The following is a 24,338-nucleotide window of genomic DNA, read 5'->3' on the forward strand; positions in this document are numbered from 1 at the left end:
AGTCACTAGAGTTCAATAGTGTCGGACTTGAATGTGGAGGTGTTAAGGTTACCTGGAGCTTCAGAAGACGCCCGCGGTTCCTGTGAGTCCTCCAACTGAATCTCCCTGTCCAATAACGTCTCACTGGAGTCTGATTTCGAATCGTCCTCGTACCCCTTCTGATTCAGACACATTAAACTGGTGTTACAGAGACGGGAACCGAACCCCTCCCCTCCCGGAGTATAGTGGTGATGATAATTCACCTCGCTCTCGACTGTTCCTTCTTCTCTCTCAGTCAGGTTCTGAATGGCGCTGATCCACGCCCGTCTACCTGCCTCACAGTCGGCCTGGAACGTACAGCTCCTGTACACACACGGTGATAGATACAGATTATATAGGATGCAGATAGACAGATTGAGTAGATAGATAAACAGATAGATAGACAGACATTCAGACAGACAGATGGATAGACACATAAATAAATAGTATGTCTATTGATCTGTCTATTGATCATCTATCTGTCTGTCTATCAGTTATCTATTTATCTATAATCTATCTTTCTGTCTATCTAGCATCTATCTGTCTGTCTGCTTATTGATCATCTGTCTGTATGTCTATTGATCATCTATCTTGCAGTCTGTCTATCTATTTTACTTTCAATCATCCTGTCTATCAATTGTCTGTCTATTGATTATCTATTCATCTATAATCTGTCTTCTTGTCTATCTGTCTATCTAGCATCTGTCTGTCTGTTTATTGATAATCTGTATGTCTGTCTATTGATCATCTATCTTTCTGTCTGACTATCCATTTGTCTGTCTAATATTTGTTTGTCTGTCTATCCATATGTCTATCTAGCATGTCTGTCTGCTTCGTGATCATCTGTCTATCTGTGTATTGATCATCTATCTGTCTGTCTGTCTATCAATAATCTTGTCTATCTATCTATCTATTGTCTGTCTATTGATCATCTATCTATCTGCCTCTCTGTCTTTCTATCTGTCTGTCTGACTATCTATTTGTCTAATATGTGTGTCTGTCTACTGATCATCTATCTGTCTGTCTATCTGTCCGTCTGCCTATCTATCTGTCTATTGACCATGTCTGTCTGTCTATTGATCATCTGTCTGTGTGTCTGTCTGTCTATCTCTGATGATTATAGATCTGGACTTACCTTGTGGGCGTGTCCACCCGGAAGCAGAAGCGTCGCCCGGCGTCCTCGCAGCTCTGGACCGAACAGCGCTGCAGGTCTTCCGCCAGCACCGTGAAGTCACGCTGGGGGAATAGAACATAAAACCTTCTTATTTATACAGTCGATGATATAAACGCCGGTGAAATCGTCCCAGACTTAAACGCGACGGGGGCGGTTAGGGGCGCATCCCGGCACAGAAGTCGACCTCTGCTGTGATGCACCTGAATTATGGGGGGCGTAAGACTGCGGTGCATTATGGGTATTTCACAGAGTCCAGGAGAGAGCTGATTTAGATCATGTAAAGTCATGTGACCTACCTTAAACCTCTTCTTGTATAGAAGCTGATCGTTTTGTATGATGAACCACCGCCTGCAGAGATCAAACACATCATATATATGTGTATATACAGTATATATAATATTGAGTGTATATATATATAATATTGAGTGTATATATATATAATATTGAGTGTATATATATAATATTGTGTATACATAATATTGATAATTATTCCTAATATATATATAGAATTCCTAATAGATACATAAGCATCAGTGTACAGACCTGTTCCAGGTTTTAAACACACTCCTGGTCCTCTTAAACAAAAACCCCTCCATCAGGAGCGCTTCCTGGGCCCCTGTGCCACCCCCGTGACCCGGGTCGCCCCCGGAGGACACCCGGGGAGGCGCCCCGCAACACAGCACACGCAGAAACCTCTGTCTCAGAGAAGCAGCCATCGTAAATGAGGAGAAAATCAAAATGCTGCTGCTGAAGAGCACAGGTCCACATTGTGATGTCACAGCGTTCCGAGGGAGCAGAGTGAATTTACCTTTACCATATATGGGCATGACTGGATTCATGTCACTGCACATATACTGACTTGTTTTCCACTGTGGGACGGCTTCTGGAGGGTCCTGGGTTCGATTCCCGGGTGAAGTTTGCATGTTCTCCCCATGTCCTGGGGATAATGGGGTACCCTAGGTATAAGTGTGTGTGTGACACACCCTGGTACTGACACACCTCATACCATGACACACCCTGGTACTGGTACTGACACACCCCATACCATGACACACCCTGGTACTGGTACTGACACACCCCCATACCATGACACACCCTCGTATTGACACACCCCCATACCATGACACACCTTGGTACTGGTACTGACACACCCCCAAACCATGACACACCGTCGTATTGAAACACCCCCATACCATGAAACACCCTGGTACTGACACACCCCCATACCATGACACACCCTGGTACTGACACACCCCCATACCATGACACACCCTGGTACTGACACACCCTCATACCATGACACACCCTCGTATTGACACCCCCCCATACCATGACACACCCTGGTACTGACACACCCCCATACCATGACACACCCTGGTACTGACACACCCCCATACCATGACACACCCTGGTACTGACACACCCCCATACCATGATACACCCTGGTACTGACACACCCTCATACCATGACACACCCTCGTATTGACACACCCCCATACCATGACACACCCTGGTACTGACACACCCCCATACCATGACACATCCTGGTACTGACACACCCCCATACCATGACACACCCTGGTACTGACACACCCCCATACCATGATACACCCTGGTACTGACACACCCCCATACCATGACACACCCTCGTATTGACACACCCCCATACCATGACACACCCTGGTACTGACACACCCCCATACCATGACACACCCTGGTACTGACACACCCCATACCATGACACACCCTGGTACTGTTACTGACACACACCCATACCATGACACACCCTGGTACTGGTACTGACACACCCCATACCATGACACACCCTGGTACTGGTACTGACACACCCCCATATCATGACACACCCTGGTACTGGTACTGACACACCCCATACCATGACACACCCTCGTATTGACACACCCCCATACCATGACACACCCTCGTATTGACACACCCCCATACCATGACACACCCTGGTACTGACACACCCCCATACCATGACACACCCTGGTACTGACACACCCCCATACCATGATACACCCTGGTACTGACACACCCTCATACCATGACACACCCTCGTATTGACACACCCCCATACCATGACAAACCCTGGTACTGACACACCCCCATACCATGACACACCCTGGTACTGACACACCCCCATACCATGATACACCCTGGTACTGACACACCCCCATACCATGACACACCCTCGTATTGACACACCCCCATACCATGACACACCCTGGTACTGACACACCCCCATACCATGATACACCCTGGTACTGACACACCCCCATACCATGACACACCCTCGTATTGACACACCCCCATACCATGACACACCCTGGTACTGACACACCCCCATACCATGACACACCCTGGTACTGACACACCCCATACCATGACACACCCTGGTACTGTTACTGACACACACCCATACCATGACACACCCTGGTACTGGTACTGACACACCCCATACCATGACACACCCTGGTACTGGTACTGACACACCCCCATATCATGACACACCCTGGTACTGGTACTGACACACCCCCATATCATGACACACCCTGGTACTTGTACTGACACACCCCATACCATGACACACCCTGGTACTGGTACTGACACACCCCATACCATGACACACCCTCGTATTGACACACCCCCATACCATGACACACCCTGGTACTGGTACTGACACACCCCCATACCATGACACACCCTGGTACTGACACACCCTCATACCATGACACACCCTCGTATTGACACACCCCATACCATGACACACCCTGGTACTGACACACCCCCATACCATGACACACCCTGGTACTGACACACCCCCATACCATGATACACCCTGGTACTGACACACCCCCATACCATGACACACCCTCGTATTGACACACCCCCATACCATGACACACCCTGGTACTGACACACCCCCATACCATGATACACCCTGGTACTGACACACCCCCATACCATGACACACCCTCGTATTGACACACCCCCATACCATGACACACCCTGGTACTGACACACCCCCATACCATGACACACCCTGGTACTGACACACCCCATACCATGACACACCCTGGTACTGTTACTGACACACACCCATACCATGACACACCCTGGTACTGGTACTGACACACCCCATACCATGACACACCCTGGTACTGGTACTGACACACCCCCATATCATGACACACTCTGGTACTGGTACTGACACACCCCCATATCATGACACACCCTGGTACTTGTACTGACACACCCCATACCATGACACACCCTGGTACTGGTACTGACACACCCCATACCATGACACACCCTCGTATTGACACACCCCCATACCATGACACACCCTGGTACTGGTACTGACACACCCCCATATCATGACACACCCTGGTACTTGTACTGACACACCCCATACCATGACACACCCTGGTACTGGTACTGACACACCCCATACCATGACACACCCTCGTATTGACACACCCCCATACCATGACACACCCTCGTATTGACACACCCCCATACCATGACTGCTCAACAACAGTAAAGCTCTCCATCGTTTCTGTGTGGCGGCTCCTTAACTGAAGGGCTGTCAGTGTAGAATCAGGTATGTGGGTATATGCCCTGCCTTTGTACATAGGCCAGTTAGCTCAGTTGGTTAGAGCTTGGTGCTAATAACGCCAAGGTCGCAGGTTCGGTCCTTATACTGGCCACACCCACCTTTGTGTTTAAACTAACAAACAAGTGAGCCTTTTCTAACTAGCAGGCCCTATTGACCTGGGATCTTTTTAATGCCCCTCTCATTCAGGTCACAAACATGTGATTATTTTAATTTGCCAAAATTAAATGCCCTGCTGTAAAAGTTAGCAAGTCATGTGACTTGTGTGTACCATCCAATGAAATGTCTCTTTTTGTGTGTCTCTGTGGCGCAATCGGTTAGCATGTTTGGCTGTTTTCCCGAAAAGGTTGGTGGTTCTTTTATTGCACAACCTGCCTGTTGATCAAATGGATATGAGACACAACAACAATGTGTAGTCCCACAGAATAGTGGAAGTAAGTAACTGAAAACATCCAGTAAACAACAGTCCTACAAGCACAAATATCCACCTGATAAGATTGGGACACTTTATTTTTGCTTTCTTTATCTTGCCGGTGTCACGTTGAATTGAAACTAAAATAAATAAATAAAAACTTAAAATTTAAAGCAAGTATTTAGGTTCATTCATCATCTTAAATATTACAAACTAATCAGGCTCGTCAGATTTCAGACATTGTTCACGTAAACAAAAATCTCAAGTGGAAGCACAAGATTCATTTATTTATAGACGGTGCTGTTTATGGTTTTACATTTAAAAACATGAACAGTTAAAAAATAACAACAAACACAACAACAACAACAATTTAATAATAATGTCACAAATCTGTACCCAAGCAACAAGCTGTAATTTATCTAGCACCACTAGATGGGAATGATCTCTGTACAACATTTTGAACTTCACTTTAAAAGTCAGTTCAGTGTGTTTTACTGTAGTAAGAATAGCTCCACATGTTTTGTACGTAGTGTTTATGGTATTTAAGCTGGATGGATAGATGAAAGTTAACATGTAATCTAAGGTGGCTCTTAAGTTTATTCGCTGCTGTTGGCTTATAAAGTTTTACTGAACAAACTGGCTCGTATTTTGGCACTGATATACCTTCCTGAATGGTGATCTGCTTGGTCGACACAACTAGCACAAGTAATCGTGGTCTACACCCCACAAGCGCTCTATTGTACTGCACATGCGCTGAACCCTACCATCCTGAAACTGCTAACGTTTCTAAACCTTTAGGTAGATGGCGCTGTAAACAATGATTTGCCCTTTGGTGTTACAATTTGGCATAGAGCAGTCATATGTGAAACACTATTCTCTACTCAGCATTGATAACAGTGTTTTTACCTAAATAAAACCAGGTTCCACCTTGATTTAAACTCTGGATCACTGGATTCAAAGTCCAGAGTGCTAACCATTACACCATGGAGCCACACAGTGAGGTCTTACTTAAGCCCAAAAGTTAATAATTAGTCATTTAAGAGCAAGTTGGCTGTTAGATGATGCTGTAAACAATGATTAGCGATTATATTTTGGGATGGAGCAGTCACATGTGGAACACTATAACACTACTAGTGCTATTATGATATTCAAGCTGGATGAATGGATGGAAATTAACATGTAATTTAAGGTGACTCTAAACTAGCACAAGCAATTGTGATGCTCTGTTGTACTGCACATGCGCTGAATGCTACTATCCTGAAACTGCTAATGTTTCTTAATATTGGACCTCACACCGGGCCCCAAATAAAAGCAGTAAGATCCCACGGAGATTTGAACTCAGACCACTGGACTCAGAGTCCAGAGTGCTAACCATTACACCATGGAACCCTGACACCACAAATACTAAACGTAATGATTCACCATTTGCTAAGTAAATACAGCAAAAATACACAACTTCAGACTTTACATGTGATTGACATAATTGACTGAAATCAATTGACAAAACTGAGGTAATTAAGAAGTTTTAAACACTAAATAAAAGTAATTCTAGTTAAACATTGCCACCCAAGTATCAAAACAAACAAACAACAAAACGTTCCACTGATGGAAAACTGCACTAAGGTCAGGACGCAGTTGGCCCGGTAGATGGCGCTGTAAACAATGACTTGCTGCTTTGTGTTCGTTCTAATTTCATATGTGGAAGACTATTTTCTACTCAGCATTGATAACAGTGTTTTTACCTAAACCAAGGCAGGTTCCACCGAGATTTGAACTCAGATCACTGGATTCAGAGTCCAGAGTGCTAACCATTACACCAAGGAACCACAGAAGACATGGTTTTTGTTTAAAGAATTGAGCACAAAAGTTAATAATTACACCAATAACTCCACATGTTTTTATGTAGTGTTTATGGTATTTAAGCTGGATGAATAGATGAAAGTTAACATGTTAGATATCCCAAGTTGCAAAAACTCATTTCAGGGAAAAAAAAGCTAAAAACCTCTCGCACACAGCAAAGGATATGGGTGATAACACAATTTTTTGAAGCTGCTATCTGACCTGTGTACTACAATAAATTTAGACCATGTAGAATAAAAGTATTAGGAATGTATGAGGTTAAAAGCATCAGCTTTTATTTATTCTTAAAAGAAAATTACATGAACCTCATTCATCTCACACAAAGATCTGTTCTGCTCAACAACAGTAAAGCTCTCCATCGTTTCTGTGTGGCGGCTCCATAACTGAAGGGCTGTCAGTGTCGAATCGGGTATGGGGGTATATGCCCTGTCTTTGCACATCGGTCGGTTAGCTCAGTTGTTTAGAGCGTGGAGCTAATAACGCCAAGGTCGTTGGTTCAACCCCTGTATGAGCCAAACCCACTTTAGGACTTAAACTAACGAACAAGTGATCCTTCTCTAACTAGCAGGTCCTATTGACCTGGACTTCAAACGTTGTCTCTGACAAGTGTGAGATCTTTTTAATGCTGCTCTCATTCAGGTCAGAAACATGCCATTATTTCAATCTGCCAAACTTAATTGCCCTTCTGTAAAAGTTAGCAAGTCATGTGACCCGTGTGTACCGTCCAATAAAACAACTGTAACTCTTGTCTCTGGCGCAATTGCAGCATGTCAGAACAGACAGCTCATCGATCAGACCATCAGAGAGATGTAGGTTTAATTCACTAACATCACGACCAGATTAAGAACTAATTCACAGTTTACAAACAAACACAATTCTGAATAAGTAACAGAAACAGAAACAGACTTACTGTCACTGTATTGTATTGTATTATAGTGTTAAATTGTAGCGTATTTTAATGAGATTATGCTTTAATGCTGTATTTTCTTAAATGTATTTAATCCAGCACAATGGTTAAACTGCACAACCCAACAAGTTAAAATAACCCATCATGTGTTCTGTCTAATATTTACACAGTGCTGGTTGCCAAATAACACATTTTCACCTGCATTCGGCCTTTTCTTTCCCGTATACCAAAAAGAGTCGCCATTGCAGGTCTACAACACGTTACAAAAACACTTGGGACACTTTATTTTTGCTTTCTTTATCTTGCCGGTGTCACGTTGTATTGAAACTGAAATAAATAAATAAAAACTTAAAATTTCAGACATTGTTCACGTAAACGAAAATCTCAAGTGGAAGCACAAGATTCATTTATTTATAGACGGTGCTGTTTATGGTTTTACATTTAAAAACATGAACAGTTAAAAAATAACAACAACCACAATGTAATAATAATGACCCAAGCAACAAGCTGTAATTTATCTAGCACCACTAGACGGAACGATCTCTGTACAACAATTTGAACTTCACTTTAAAAGTCAGTTCAGTGTGTTTTACTGTAGTAAGAATAGCTCCACATGTTTTGTACGTAGTGTTTATGGTATTTAAGCTGGATGGGTAGATAGAAGTTAACATGTAATCTAAGGTGACTCTTAAATTTATTCGCTGCTGTTGGCTTATAAAGTTTTACTGAACAAACTGGCTCATATTTTGGCACTGATATACCTTCCTGAATGGTGATCTGCTTGGTCGACACAACTAGCACAAGTAATCGCGGTCTACACCCCACAAGCGCTCTGTTGTACTGCACATGCGCTGAACGCTACCATCCTGAAACTGCTAAAGTTTCTAAACCTTGGAACTCACACCGGCTCCCAAATGAAACTTGCCATTTGCTGAGTAAATAAAGCCAAAACGTTAATAATTAGTCATTTAAGAGCAAGTTGGCTGTTAGATGGCGCTGTAAACAATGATTTGCGATTATATTTTGGGATGGAGCAGTCACATGTGGAACACTACAACACTACTAGTGCTATTATGATATTCAAGCTGGATGAATGGATGGAAATTAACATGTAATTTAAGGTGACTCTAAACTAGCACAAGCAATTGTGATGCTCTGTTGTACTGCACATGTGCTGAGTGCTACCATCCTGAAACTGCTAATGTTTCTCAATCTTGGACCTCACACCGGGCCCCAAATAAAAGCAGTAAGGTCCCACCGAGAGTCCAGAGTGCTAACCATTACACCATGGAACCCTGACACCACAAAAACTAAACGTAATGATTTACCATTTGCTGAGTAAATATTCAACTTCAGACTTTACTTTTACATCTCAAGTGATTTAAACTTATGTGATTGATATAATTGACTGAAATCAATTGACAAAACTGAGGTAATTTAGAAGTTTTAAACACTAAATAAAAGTAATTTTAGTTAAACATTGCCACCCAAGTATCAAAATCACAACAAAACGTTCCACTGTTGGAAAATTCAGGACGCAGTTGGCCCGTCCCTCCATGTCGCTCTGAAGCAGATGATTTGATGTTTGTGCACCTGTTCAGCAGATCACAAGTCACTAATGATCACACAGAAGTCACTTGATTTTAATACTGTTTGTTTTTGAAATGAGATCCAACAAGCTCATGGTAAGGTGTCCAAATAATTTTGGCCACATAGTGTATCATTATTATTGCTGAGGAGTTATGTGTGTCTACATCACTTCACGTATCTATGCATGTCTAACATACGTATCTATTATATTAATATTCATAAGCATACACACACACAATACACACACATACACAATACACACACATGCTTCCACATTCACATGTTTTTGCTGTATGTGTTATGTAGATAATTATTTAGGTGATTTGATGTATTTTTGACATTTTATTATTATTTAAGTGAAGCTTTCTACAAGTTTAGAGGTTTTGTGTTTTGCTTCACTGTATGTATGGTGCATCATTAAACTGTTATACATTATTTATTCTATTTTGTATTAGATGAGATGGTTTGTCTCTGTATTGACCTGCGATTAATTTTTAAATGACAGCTAACGATAGTGATCCGACTCTTTTAAGTATTTTGTATAACATATAAAATGTTGACTTCATCAAAAAGAATCGACTCCTTCAGCTTCAAACGGCTCATTACTGAGTACTATCAACTTAGTGAATCGACTCAAACTGAACTGCGTCTTTCTGCACATGAGGAAGAAATCTATGTAGAGATCTCAAATAACATGAACTTGAAGGTATGAACTTACATTGTAGAAAAGAAGAACAAGCCAGTAGCAGCAGTGAGCACATTAAACCATTTACAGAAGGGTCATTAAGTTTGGCAGATTGAAATAATGGCATGTTTCTGACCTGAATGAGAGGGGCATTAAAAAGATCTCACACTTGTCAGAGACAACGTTTGAAGTCCAGGTCAATAGGACCTGCTAGTTAGAGAAGGATTACTTGTTTGTTAGTTTATGTCCAAAAGAGGGTGTGGCTCGTACAGGGATCAAACCCATGACCTTGGCATTATTAGCACCACACTCTAAACAACTGAGCTAACCAGCCAGTTCATCAATGCTCTTTAGATCTTTGTACATAAATCTACACTGTCCCCATTTAAGCAGCTGAAACTGACTTTATTAATACACATCTAAGAGGTTTTGTGGGTTCTTATATGTGTGAACTATCTAAACTATATATTTCTTAAAGTTCTTGACTGAGCTAAATGCCGCCAACCAGTGACTGGAGCAGATACGACTCAGGTCCTGCACACAGTAAGTAGTGCTGATACACAGTACCAGCCTGCACACCAGAGGGGCTCCAAACATCAAGTTTTCACTCATTGAATCATGTTTGTGAACTTTGTGGAATGATTGTAGGATTTGTACGTGTTGAGCTACTGTTAATATTTTTCCCCAATTGAACTAAACCTGAATTTTAGTTTTAACTGTTCATTAAGACTTCACTAAGAGTTATTGCCATCAAGCAAAGCATATGTAAAGCATATTTCTATATGAGATAATATACACTAAGGTTTAATCGTCTGATCATCAGACATGGTTGTGCAATAAAAGACACTCGTCCCTGGGTGGGCTCGAACCACCAACCTTTCGGTTAACAGCCGAACGCGCTAACCAATTGCGCCACAGAGACACATGCCCAGCTGTCAGGGTCACATGACATGCTTAAGTCAGGCTAATAAACAGTATAATACTGTAACAGGCATGGTGGCTAACACCATAGAGTTACATTTGGTCAGTTCCCATGGTCTCCCTTAGGGGGCAATAGAGAGGGAATTACCCATGTTTTCTTTTGTGAAAAGAAGTAGACACAGCATTTTCCTAATGGAAGCAAAAGCGGTTTGCTACTTGGTGTGCTGCTTTGCATTTTTTATCTTTTTGAAGATTTAAAGACTCCTTTACTAGGAAACTTTGATGTTTTATGCCTAGATGTAAGTACAGTAATCCCTCCTCGATTGCGGGGGTTGCGTTCCAGAACCCTCCGCGAAAGGTGAAAATCCGCGAAGTAAAAACCATGTGTTTATATGGTTATTTTTATAACCCGATTCCATCGGGTTTAGCATTTAGCATCTTGTCATTAAAACCAATGGATTGAGGTAGCACAGCATGCTAACATCAATATAACATCTCCCTTCATGTAACGATAACAGTTACATTTCCTGACAAGCCCGAACTTGCAAATAAAAACACTCGGTACAAGTTTATACAAGTTAAAAATCAGTAATATTTTATTTACGTTTGAAAAGAACTCCATTCGTTTGTCCGCACAGTCAGCCATGTTTATTTTTCTGTGAGAGAAGAGCGCCTGACCCGCAATGAATTCTGGGATTGCCTTGATCACTAAGGCAGCGTCGGATGCTCACTCATTCTTGAGTGAAAATAACGTTGAAATGTTAAGAAGTGAGGATATTAAGGCATCTAGGATTTGGAACAGCCACCTAATCGGGAGCGCGCACAGGATGACGTAAAATGCGTCTATGTAGAGAGCTCACTAGTTTTTCGAACACACCCCTTGTCTGCAGAAATCCACAAACCAGCGAAGAATCCGTGATTTATATTTAGACATGCTTGCAAATAAAATCTGCGATAGTGAAGCCGCAAAAGTCGAAGCGCGATATAGCGAGGGATTACTGTACTGCAAACTGCGTTTTGATTATCATTATTCTTGGGATAATTTCTCTTTTTGGAAATATTATGGAAGGTAGATGCTAATGCTATATGCTAATTTCCTTTGTATATTTACATTGCTAATGCATTAATATTGCTACTTCTGTAGAAAAGGAGTTTATTCGGGAATCAACTACACATTATTAACTGATGGATTTTGAAAAAGGACATTCAACTTTAATAAGGACTAACTAAGGGTATGGATAAGGACTGCATTATACGGAATAACTCTGATTCAGTTGAAGTGGACGTATAAGCTTTGAACCCTACAAAGTCTACTTTGGTCAACTTTTTTTGGATTTATTTTGCATCATCTTGGGAAGAAGATATTTGTAAATATTTGGTTTATGGTGGATATATGACTTTATCTTTACTGTCTTGTTTTGTTTTCAATGCATTATTACAGTTTTTGTTCAGCAAAAAAAGTTGACCAAAGTAGACTTTGTTTATATTTTGACAACATAAGGACATAACATGGTAAAATAATGTAAAAACATGGTGTTGTAGAAAAGCATTACACACTTTAATCGGGAATGATTTGCACTTTACTTTTTTTATGTTACTGTTATATTTGTTTCCTGTACAAAATTGTTTTTGTTTTTTTTAAAGTAATTTGTTTATTTGCATGTTGTAATAAAATGTAATTTTAAAAATAAAATCTCTCTCTCTATACAGGCTCACTGTGGAGGCAAATTGGTGGTTAAGTGGGCGGGTCTAAACTGCTGTAGGCTGAATGAGCAGAGATAAACTGATGAAGGCTGAATGAATGTACCACAATACAGTATAGTTTAGATAGTTCACACATATAAGAACCCACAAAACCTCTTAGATGTGTATTAAGAAAGTCTGAACATAAGAAATGACTAGACAGTGATGTCTGAAGTAGGACTGAGATCTCAGATCATTAAATAACATGAAACTGCTGCATTTCTGGTACAATAACAAACAAATTCAGTTTATTTCAGCTAATTTCTGCAGATCTTCACTGAAAGTGTGCAGAATCTCAAATGGTTTTTGTGCTGCTGGTTGAATGGGGTTAGTGTAGAATTATGTACAAAGATCTAAACAGAGAACAGATGAACTGGCCGGTTAGCTCAGGCTAACGCCAAGGTTGCGGGTTCGATCCCCGTATGGGCCACACCCTCTTTAATGATTAAAGGTAGCATGGCTGAGAGAGAGTCAGGTGAGCATGTGCTGTGTATCAGGACTTTCTAACCTGAGTAATTTAATAACTGAAAGTAAGAATATCACCCTGTTCTTCTACCATCTTTAATTCTGGCTTCATTTCACATCTCACACGAAGATCTGTTCTGCTCAACAACAGTAAAGCTCTCCATCATTTCTGTGTGGCAGCTCCATAACTGAAGGGCTGTCAGTGTAGAATCGGGTATGTGGGTATATGACCTGACATCGGCCGGTTAGCTCAGTTGGTTAGAGCGTGGTGCTAATAACGCCAAGGTCGTGGGTTCGATCCCCATACGAGCCACACCCCCTTTTGGACTTAAACTAACAAACAAGTGAGCCTTCTCTAACTAGCAGGTCCTATTGACCTGGGCTTCAAATGTTGTCATTCTGGTAGGACAATAAAAGCGATATACTACTTTTTATTCAATGTATTTAACTACATAGTGTTGTACAACATTACATGTGTACTTAATACTTTTGTATTTTAATACTTGCAAATTTGAATACTTGCATACTTTAATACTTGCTTACTATAATACTTTGCAATAATATATATTGAGCTGCTGTAATAAATGATCTATCTATAGATTAATTTAATTTGATCTGTAATGCTAGTGATGGGCTATCCTAAACTATCTTTAGGAAGGTAGATATATCTAGCTTTGGGGTTGTTGAGGCTAAATATTCATGATTGTTGTAATGTTGCTACACAGTCACATTAGAAATCCCTTTTAAAACTAATGTTTGATATTGCAGGGTCTGATGAAGACACTAAAAATCTTATCTGGTGGGGAGTGGCCAACCAGGCCCTCTTCACTGGAAAACAGAATGCAGCGGTTCGAGGGTTTGAGTAAGTAACTGTTTGTTTGACGTAAAACAAAATTTGTGTTACATCTTATGCATAATAATAATTACAAAGGGTGGTATAAAGACAAGTTTTAGTATTCAAGTTTTTCAAAGCATTAAAAACATTTAATGACCAAACTTTTTTTGAAGCAGTGTATGCTATATACATTAATAACTGTTATGTGCATTATATTGTAGAGGCTTTGTGTTGGAGAACCAACTGCAGGGGAAGGTGACTCCCACTTATGTGAAGAAGAAGTGGGAGAACCTCAAACAAAATGACAAAGTAAGCTTCATTTGTTGGTAAGATCTTCAGTAAAAATATCAGAAAAGATTTGTAATACAAGTTAAGGTCCTTCTACTGTGGTTATGAATCTTGTAGGAACTTAAGTGTCCACCTACTGGGGTAAGTACAGAGGGTGGTGAAGCAACAGCAGCATCCTGGAAATGGTACACGGATATGGATGAGGCAATAGGTGGGAGATCATCAATTAGCCCACCAACCCTTATTTCCTCATCTGGCCAGGATGCTGCTATAGCTTCACCATCCTCGAGAAGCATGGAAACCCCAGCCAAAAAGAGACGAGGGGAGAAAGATTTAGTTGCGTATCTGAGGGAGATGGAAGAAAGGGAAAATGAGAGGGAGATAGAAGCAGCAGAGAACGAGGAGAGAAGATGGAGAGAGGCTGAGGAGAGGGAGGAAAGAAGAGACACATCAGAGAGAGGAAAAGCGAGAGCGAGAGACGCGAGAGAGAGAGGAGAGGAGAGACCAGGAAGCAAGAATGAGGAAGGAAAGGAGAGATAGGGAGGCAAGAGAGAGAGAGAGGAAAGGTTTATTAAAATCCTACAGATTCTAATGAAAAAATAAATAATTGAAAATGAAAAAGTGTTGTAGTATTATTGTATGTTGTGAGAAAGAAAATGTGTTGGCAAATAATGGAAATAAAGGATTTTCTTTTTCATTTAACCTTAATTAAAAATAGAAAAAATGTAAAAATTTGAAATTGTAATTAAAAAAATATTCAAGTTTTACTTTTAATTAATGCATAAACTGTTAATGTCAAGAGACAATCAAGAACTGTAGAACAAAACATTTTTCTAAATATAATCATGCTCATAAAGAGCTGGTATGCTGTGCTGTGGTACTGAGACAGCTGCAGCCAGATGCTTTCTTCCATCTTCACCTGATGTAATGTCATTAATTACAGGCTCTGGTTGGTCAACATGTACCTCTGTTAATTCTGGCTCAATGATGTCTCCATGAGTGATACAGAGGTTGTGGAGCACCGCACAGCATGCAACAACCTCCGGGGCGAAGACAGGGCTCACCTCAATGGTTTCTCAATCTGCATTGGCAGATGGGGGTTTTATTCGAATGTGGCACCCATCAGTAGCACCAACTGCCACTCTAAAACATTTGGATCCGGCCAAGTGGGCAAACCCAGCTCCTACACACTCTAGTTCATCACCAGTTGGTAGGGTGATGATCCTCCTGACGAGCCCTCTGACAGCCCTACTCATTTTGTGCACAATGTCGTGCACAGACGATTTGGGTATGGCGAAGGCTTGTGAGACAACACGATAAGATGCTGCATGTGCCAGCCAATAGAGGAACACCAACACTTCAATGTCCCTGCTCCACCCATGATCAGCTTCAGTTTTTAATGAAGTGATGAGTGAGGTGATGGTGTCCCGGGAGAGACGAAGGTCAGCCCTGAGATCTGCACCGCTGAAATACAGCTGCAAGACAGGCACAGCTGTGTTTAGGTTGCAGTATGATCTCGGGTTCACATGCTGTAAAATAAATGTACATAGTTTAGTTTTTGTTCCTACAATCTTCACTCATAAGCAATTATTCTTCTTGTCCTTTTTCGAAAAATTATTCTACTGTAATTATTATTGTGTCAGATCTATCATTTTGTCATTTATTTTCATTGTATTAGTCTAATCATGGTAATGTAGTATACTGTTGCTAAAGAGGTTAGCAGTACTTACATTATTTATGAGGTAAAAAATCAATAATTTTCTTAGTTCTCTTCTGCGATTTACTACTCTCTGCTGTCTCAGTGTAGAATCAAAACTTACACTTGAACCTTGAGTCTTTACTAGTGTTTTGTAGACTAGTAGTTGAGAGGGGGTCCAATAATAGCAAAAAAAATGGTCTTATCAGATGAAGGGAAAGAATAGGGTCTTTGTGTCCTACCTCCTTATCCCATCTCTCTCGTTTGGCTTTTCATAATGTACTCAGGCTTGGTAGGTGGGTAGGCTCTGGGTCACCGAGTGCCATTATCTTGTAACCTCTGTGGCTCACCACAGTTTTTTACCCTCCCAGAGTTCTTCAAGACCTGCAGTCTTTTCTCTCCAGACAGCATGCGCTTTACCTTTCCAGTATGAAGACTGTCATCAATGTTATCAATTCTGTATTTTAGCACTGCTGGTGTGCTCACCTGTGGTAGACTCTCACTGGAAATGCACAATTCTTTATATATGTTTGCCATCCCATTACTTCATAATCCTACAATAAAAATTTATAAAAGCCATTTAATGAGTACAAGAGTAAGTGATCCTAAAGAATATAGTGATTTGGTTATTTTATTAGACTTTAAAAAGTGGTCTATACAGAATCAAAGACACTTTATATTAGTTTGCCATCCCATTATTCCACATTCCTACAGTAAAAATTCATTCAGAAACTCATAGGAGTACAAAATAGTGTAATTTCATAACAAATTGATTTGCTTGTATAACAGGACTTTAAAATGTAATGTATACAGAACCGAAACGACGCTTTACACAAGTTTGTCATCACATTACTCTGAATTTCTACAGTACAAATGTCTTAAACTCATGTAAGTAATACAAGAGTAAATGTTCTTTTAAAATATAATCATGTGACTTCATAATTAAATTTGATATTTTATTAGACTTCATATATTGGTCTGTACAGAACTGAAAATACACACAAAAGTTTACCATCCCATTACTCCACATTCCTACAGTAAAAATACTTAAACGCTTCAAAAACATAAGTTTGATATGTTTATATTTGATAGTTTGATTTGCTTATTTTGTGGATATTTAAATGTAGCTATTTGCATCATTTTGCCATCTCATTTCTGAAAATCATCAAGGTAAAAACAGTAGATGTGGTATTATGAGTAAGTAGGACAGTTATTTAAATATAGTGGATTTAACTGAAAGCAGGTTTCTTTATTTTTAATACCAAAGAAGGTCTGAATTTGGAACATGTAGATTGTTCTACATTTAGACTAGAACAGACTTTATTTCTGCTACATCTGTGTGCATCAGGACTCGATAAGTTTATTAAACTGTAAAACTTCTTTCTGTTTTAATCTCTGTACTAAAAGTCAGAGCATCGTACCGTAAAACAGGGTTTAATGCGCACTAAAACTTTTAGTGTAGACAATGTGATCAGTACCGTAAAACAGGGTATAAATGCGCACTAAAACTTTATTAAGTAGGAATAGCGCGACCGAGCAAGTCCAGAAGATCTAAAACAAATGCAGCAACCAGTTTCAACCTCAAAAAGCTTCATAAATCCCTTTTCTAGCAAGAAAACTCAATAAAAAACAAGAACACAACAAGAACTCACCACGTTTTCTCCACTCAAATGATCCACAGGTGAGTTTAATAACAAGCAGCAGAAACAGCGTCCTGTAATAAGAGTCCCAATACCGCTAGATCCCACTGTCACTCTGTTCATTGTAGTGCTGCTGGGTCCTAGTGCCCTATAGTTCACCTACCATACTGCGCTCCATGTGTCTCCTACATGCAGTAATACCACAGTAATACTCAGTATGAGCAGAAAGACGCGACTAACTTACACTTTTACATTTAGTTCTTGTTGCTATATTCTGAATTGTGTTTGTTTGTAAACTGTGAATTTGTTAGTGAAGTTCTGACATGCTGCTTAAGCCCGGCTAGCTCAGTCGGTAGAGCATGAGACTCTTAATCTCAGTGTCGTGGGTTCGAGCCCCACGTTGGGCGAGTATCTTCACTTAACATCTACAGAAACCAAAAGGACGTTCTTCCACTTTGTACAGTCGGTCTCAGGTGACTTATCAGGTGTATATTTGTGCTTGTAGGACTGTTGTTTACTGAATGTTTTTCAGTTACTTATTTCCACTATTCTGTGGAGCTACACATTGTTGTTGTGTCTCATATCCGTTTGATCAACAGGCAGGTTGTGCAATAAAAGGCCCTCGTCCCTTGGTGGGCTCGAACCACCAACCTTTCGGTTAACAGCCGAACACGCTAACCGATTGCACCACAGAGACATCTTCATTGGACACACGAGTCACATGACTTGCTAACGTTTACAGAAGGGTAATTAAGTTTGGCAAATTGAAATAATGGCATGTTTCTGACCTGAATGAGAGGGGCATTAAAAAGATCTCACACTTGTCAGAGACAACGTTTGAAGCCCAGATCAATAGGACCTGCTAGTTAGAGAAGACTCACTTGTTTGTTGATTTAAGTCCAAAAGTGTGTGTGGCCTATACAGGGATCAAACCCGCGACCTTGGCGTTATTAACACCACGCTTTAACCAACTGAGCTAACCGGCTGATGTGCCAGGGCAGGGCATATACCCACATACCTGATTCTACACTGACAGCCCTTCAGTTATGGAGCTGCCACACAGAAACGATGGAGAGCTTTACTGTTGTTGAGCAGAACAGATCTTCTGACTGAGGTTCATGTATTTTTCTTTTAAGAATAAATAAAAGTTGATGCTTTTAACCTCATACTTCACTAATACTTTTATTCTACACGGTCTAAATTTCTTTTAGTCTTCTGCCATGTGCAGTGCTAAAATTCACTAAATTACACAGCAGTTCTCTTTTTATTTTTGCCATTGACAAAATTGATCGTAAGCATTTATAAAGATCATGCCACGTTCATTAGGTGAAATGAAGCCAGAATTAAAGATGGCAGAAGAACAGGGTGGTATTCTTACTTACAGTGATCAAATTACTCAGGTTAGAAAGTCCTGATACACAGCACATGCTCACCTGACTCTCTCTCAACCACGCTACCTTTAATGGTTAAGGTGGGTGTGGCCCGTACGGGGATCAAACCCACGACCTTGGCATTATTAGCACCACGCTCTAACCAACTGAGCTAACCGGCCAGTTCAGCTAGTTCACTCTTTAGATCTTTGTACATAATTCTACACTAAACCCCATTCAACCAGCTGCATGGCAGCACAAAAAACATTAGCCAGTCCATCACAGGGCAGACACACACACACCCACAAACCCACACACACATTCACCTATAGGGCAATTCATTGTCTCCAATTAACCTGACTGCATGTGTTTGGACTGTGGGAGGAAACTGGAGCTCCCGGAGAACATGCAAACTCCCCACTCTATAAAGGACCTGGACCGCCCGTCTAGGGATCGAACCCAGGACCTTCTTGCCGTGAGGCGACAGTGCTACCCACCGAGCCACCGTGCCGCCCTTATTATATTTCATTAGGCATATTATAAAATGTTTATATTATTTATTGCATTTCAAAAATAGAAAAAAAAACATTGAATCATGTTTTAAAATAATAGATAAAATATCTTCAAAAATCTAAACTAGTGCAGAATGATGCATTTGTGTGTATTAATTCAACATTTTGGTTGTATGTGTTTGTTGTCATAAGCAGATTCCTCCATGCAGATCTCCTCTAGAGCAGTGATGTTTTGGGGCTGTCGCTGGGCAACACGGACTTTCAACTCCCTCCACAAATTTTCTATGGGGTTGAGGTCTGGAGACTGGCTAGGCCACTCCAGGACCTTGAAATGCTTTTTACGGAGCCACTCCTTCGTTGCCCGAGCGGTGTGTTTGGGATCATTGTCATGCTGGAAGACCCAGCCACGTTCCATCTTCAATGCTCTCACTGATGGAAGGAGGTTTTGGCTTAAAATCTCACGATACATGGCCCCGTTCATTCTTCCCTTAACACGGATCAGTCGTCCTGTCCCCTTTGCAGAAAAACAGCCCCAAAGCATGATGTTTCCACCCCCATGCTTCACAGTAGGTATGGTGTTCTTGGGATGCAACTCAGCATTCTTCTTCCTCCAAACACGACGAGTTGAGTTTTTACCAAAAAGTTCCATTTTGGTTTCATCTGACCACACGATATTCTCCCAATCCTCTTCTGGATCATCCATATGCTCTCTGGCAAACTTCAGATGGGCCTGGACATGTACTGGCTTAAGCAGGGGGACACGCCTGGCACTGCAGGATTTGAGTCCCTCTCGACGTAGTGTGTTACTGATGGTAGCCTTTGTTACTTTGGTCCCAGCTCTCTGCAGGTCATTCATCAGGTCCCTCTGTGTAGTTCTGGGATTTTTGCTCACTGTTCTCATGATCATTTTGACCCCACGGGATGAGATCTTGCGTGGGGCCCCAGATCGAGGGAGATTATCAATGGTCTTGTATGTCTTCCATTTTCTTACAATTGCTCCCACAGTTGATTTATTCACACCAACCTGCTTGCCTATTGTAGATTCACTCTTCCCAGCCTGGTGCAGGTCTACAATTTTCTTCCTGGTGTCCTTCGACAGCTCTTTGGTCTTGGCCATGGTTGAGTTTGGAGTCTGACTGTTTGAGGCTGTGGACAGGTGTCTTTTATACAGATAACGAGGTCAAACAGGTGCCATTAATACAGGTAACGAGTGGAGGACAGAAGAGCTTCTTAAAGAAGAAGTTACAGGTCTGTGAGAGCCAGAAATCTTGCTTGTTTGTGGGTGACCAAATACTTATTTTCCACCATAATTTACAAATAAATTCTTTAAAAATCCTACAATGTGATTTCCTGGATTTTTTTTTTCTCATTTTGTCTCTCATAGTTGAAGTGTATCTATGATGAAAATTACAGACCTCTCTCATCTTTCTAAGTAGGAGAACCTGCACAATCAGTGGCTGACTAAATACTTTTTGGCCCCACTGTAAGGCTGCTATCTTGTGGACTGTTACAGTTTTTGTGGACAGTTGGTTGTTCAACAGTAATTGAATACATTTTTTAAATGGTATCTTTTGTTGAGTTTTTATTACACAATACTTACTCTGACCTTTTTGAATCCTGCACCTGAAAAATAACCCAAAGTATGAAAAAACTAAAACTAATACTAAAACTATTAAAAACTAAACTAAAACTAAGCATTAAAAAAATAATAAAAAATAATAAAAACTAGCAAAACTAATTAAAACTAACTGAATTAAAGAAACAAAAATCAAAACGAAATAAAACTAAACTATAATGAAAAATCCAAAACTATTATAACCTTGCCGTGGACACATTTGCTGACATCAGATTCAAAACCAAACTCTCATCACACAGAGGACTCGGGTGGAATTTACAGTTTAACAAATACATTTATTCATCAATAAAGAAACACTTGGTCACCTCCATGATAAGAAAACAACTGAACTACCACAATAGTATTTATTTATTTTTAAATGTAATTTTAAAACATGTCAGTTCAGTCTGTGTATTAGGATTTATATGAACTGGGTTTTATGCACTAGAAGATGGTGGGATAATTAAATGTAAATATGAGTATTTCTTTTAACAAAGGAGTTTAGCTACCACTAATCTGGTCTATAGATAAACACAAAGAACAAAGACTCATGATGATAGAACAATGCAACACTGTTCAGTCCACAGCCCTCCATTCACACCTTCTCATGTACATTCTGGTGGAGGACGGTTCATTATTTGCTAAGTGGAAATCATCTAAAGACTAGAATTTTGGAGTGTAGACCTAGAAGTGTTAAAGTAAGAGGCTATTCATTTATGAAAACTTAGCATTCATAATATAAAGAATTTATGCAAACACCATAAAGACCAGGGTAAAATTCTTCCACTTGAAAGTAAAAGTTGTTCTGTGTTTATTAAAGTAGATTAAACTTGAATAAAGAATAAAAACAGATTCAGATCTGAGGTTGGTACATTACACCACATTACATTTTATTATTAATAATCATATTCATACCATCATGTACATTTGATAATTGAAGTAGAACAGTTGAAGTGTATATTTGAAAATGAAACACGGCTTTAGTCACAAAACCGTAACTTCTGTGTGACCGTACTGGTGTCTATTAAAAATGCTGCTTCCAGTAAAACTTCATCCGCACTATAAGCAGCAATATGGGTCATCCTCTTATGTGAATGCGCTGGTGTGGTGTACTTAAAAGATATTCCTTTCACTAAAGTTCTTTTCAGACAGTGAACTGTGATATTACTTCTCTCTTGTGTGAATACGCTGGTGTACTTTAAGGGCACTACTTTGAGTAAAACTTTTTCCACAATCACTGCAGTTATACGGTTTCTCCCCTGTGTGAATACGCTGGTGTTTTTGAAGGGTACCATGTTCAGCAAAACTCTTTCCACACTCTGAGCAAAAATATGGTTTCTCTCCTGTGTGAATACGCTGGTGTACTTTAAGGGCATTACTGGAAGCAAAACTCTTTCCACACTCTGAGCAGTAATATGGTTTCTCTCCTGTGTGAACACGCTGGTGTCCTTTAAGGTCACCACTTTGAGTGAAACTCTTTCCACACTCTGAACACTGATATGGCTTCTCTCCTGTGTGAATGCGCTGGTGTTTTTGGAGCGTATTCTGTTGAGAAAAACTGTTTCCACACTCTGAGCAGTGATATGGCTTCTCTCCTGTGTGAATACGCTGGTGTCGTTGGAGATTACTCTGCGTAGTAAAACTCTTCCCACACTCTGAGCAGTGATATGGCATCTCTCCTTTATGAATGCGCTGGTGTCGTTGGAGATTACTCTGCGTAGTAAAACTCTTCCCACACTCTGAGCAGTGATGAAAGTTCTTCATGTTTATGCTTTGATAAGACTGTAGAAACTGTTTCCTTGGAAAAGCAACAGAAACAAAGAAACAAGTCGATTAATTAGAATTACTTTTACTACATTAATACCACAATAATATTAAACTCTTCACCTAGTAATAAAAACATTAAATTCACTTCACGTCTAAGTGAGAATCTGAATTCAAAGAACATCAGAATAAAATACTTATAAATACTGCAGATATTAATAATTAAATAACTATAAATAACTTGATATAAATAAAGATATAAGAGATCTGACTTTCTCAACATCAGTCCTGCACCAAGCAAATCTAATCCAGTTCATGACAGGACTAATAATTAGCTCACAAGTGTAAATATTTGGTGTGCTGGGAGTAAAAAAGGCTTCATAAATCACCACAATTATGAGCATAAAGCTATTTTAAACTGTCTGAATATATTAACCTAATAATATTAAATAACATCATAAAATAAAAAGAACAACAAATGCAACATAAATGTAAAAGAAACAAACAAGAAAACCCTTTACCTTCCTGTTAGAATCCTGGCAGCCACTTTAACAAAGCTGGTGTCTCCAGCAGGTCGTTTCTAATGAAGAACGTGCAAAAGATCCTTCTTACCAAGTGACTCAGCTACAAGTCTAGAGTTTAGTCCTTAAATAGAGCTGAGGACAAAGACTCAAGACCAGTTCAAAACTCTGCATTGGTCAATCATCAGCCAACCATTCACACCTTCTTGTGTGAAGTACTAGCTCATTATCTATGGAACGTGTGCAAATGAAGTAGATGGAGCCACAAAGCATGATGGGTGAAGTCAGACTACACCTACTTATCTCAGCAGAGAAGTTATTTACATTTAATCCTAAACACAAACAAGGAATTGAAAGGCTATTCTGTAAAGTGAAATGACATGAACTTAGATAAAGCTTTTATGATAAGAATCTAAGTCATGTAAAATGCTGTATGTATATTTGTGTGTGACTTTGTTCACATGCTAAAACCAGCAGACCTTGTTCATAGGTATGTGAGCGCAAATCCTCATTAAAAACATTTTGTACGGTTTGCAATGAAAGCTTTTAGACAGCCGTGACACATTTTGAAAGTAGCCCAATTTTCAACCATGACTGGATTTGTAAACAAGCCCAATTAGGCGGGAAAATCACGAGAGTTGCCAGGTTCAGCAAAATTATCCAGCCTAATGTCTGGTCTACAATA

General features: G+C 40.2%; 4 non-coding genes and 1 pseudogene across 4 annotated transcripts; 2 read left to right on the forward strand and 3 right to left on the reverse strand.

Moving 5' to 3' along the window:
• LOC134326241 (zinc finger protein 208-like) overlaps positions 1 to 24,338 on the reverse strand; it is a 164,594-nt pseudogene that overhangs the window by 35,553 nt on the left and 104,703 nt on the right.
• On the reverse strand, positions 6,996 to 7,067 carry trnaq-cug (transfer RNA glutamine (anticodon CUG)). Its single transcript has one exon. It is a non-coding gene; the product is annotated as a tRNA-Gln (tRNA).
• trnan-guu (transfer RNA asparagine (anticodon GUU)) lies at positions 11,132 to 11,205 on the reverse strand. The gene has a single exon. It is a non-coding gene; the product is annotated as a tRNA-Asn (tRNA).
• Positions 13,652 to 13,725, forward strand: trnai-aau (transfer RNA isoleucine (anticodon AAU)). The gene has a single exon. It is a non-coding gene; the product is annotated as a tRNA-Ile (tRNA).
• Positions 18,206 to 18,278, forward strand: trnak-cuu (transfer RNA lysine (anticodon CUU)). The gene has a single exon. It is a non-coding gene; the product is annotated as a tRNA-Lys (tRNA).

This window comes from Trichomycterus rosablanca, chromosome 14 (assembly GCF_030014385.1).
Source record: "Trichomycterus rosablanca isolate fTriRos1 chromosome 14, fTriRos1.hap1, whole genome shotgun sequence".
NCBI lineage: Eukaryota > Metazoa > Chordata > Actinopteri > Siluriformes > Trichomycteridae > Trichomycterus > Trichomycterus rosablanca.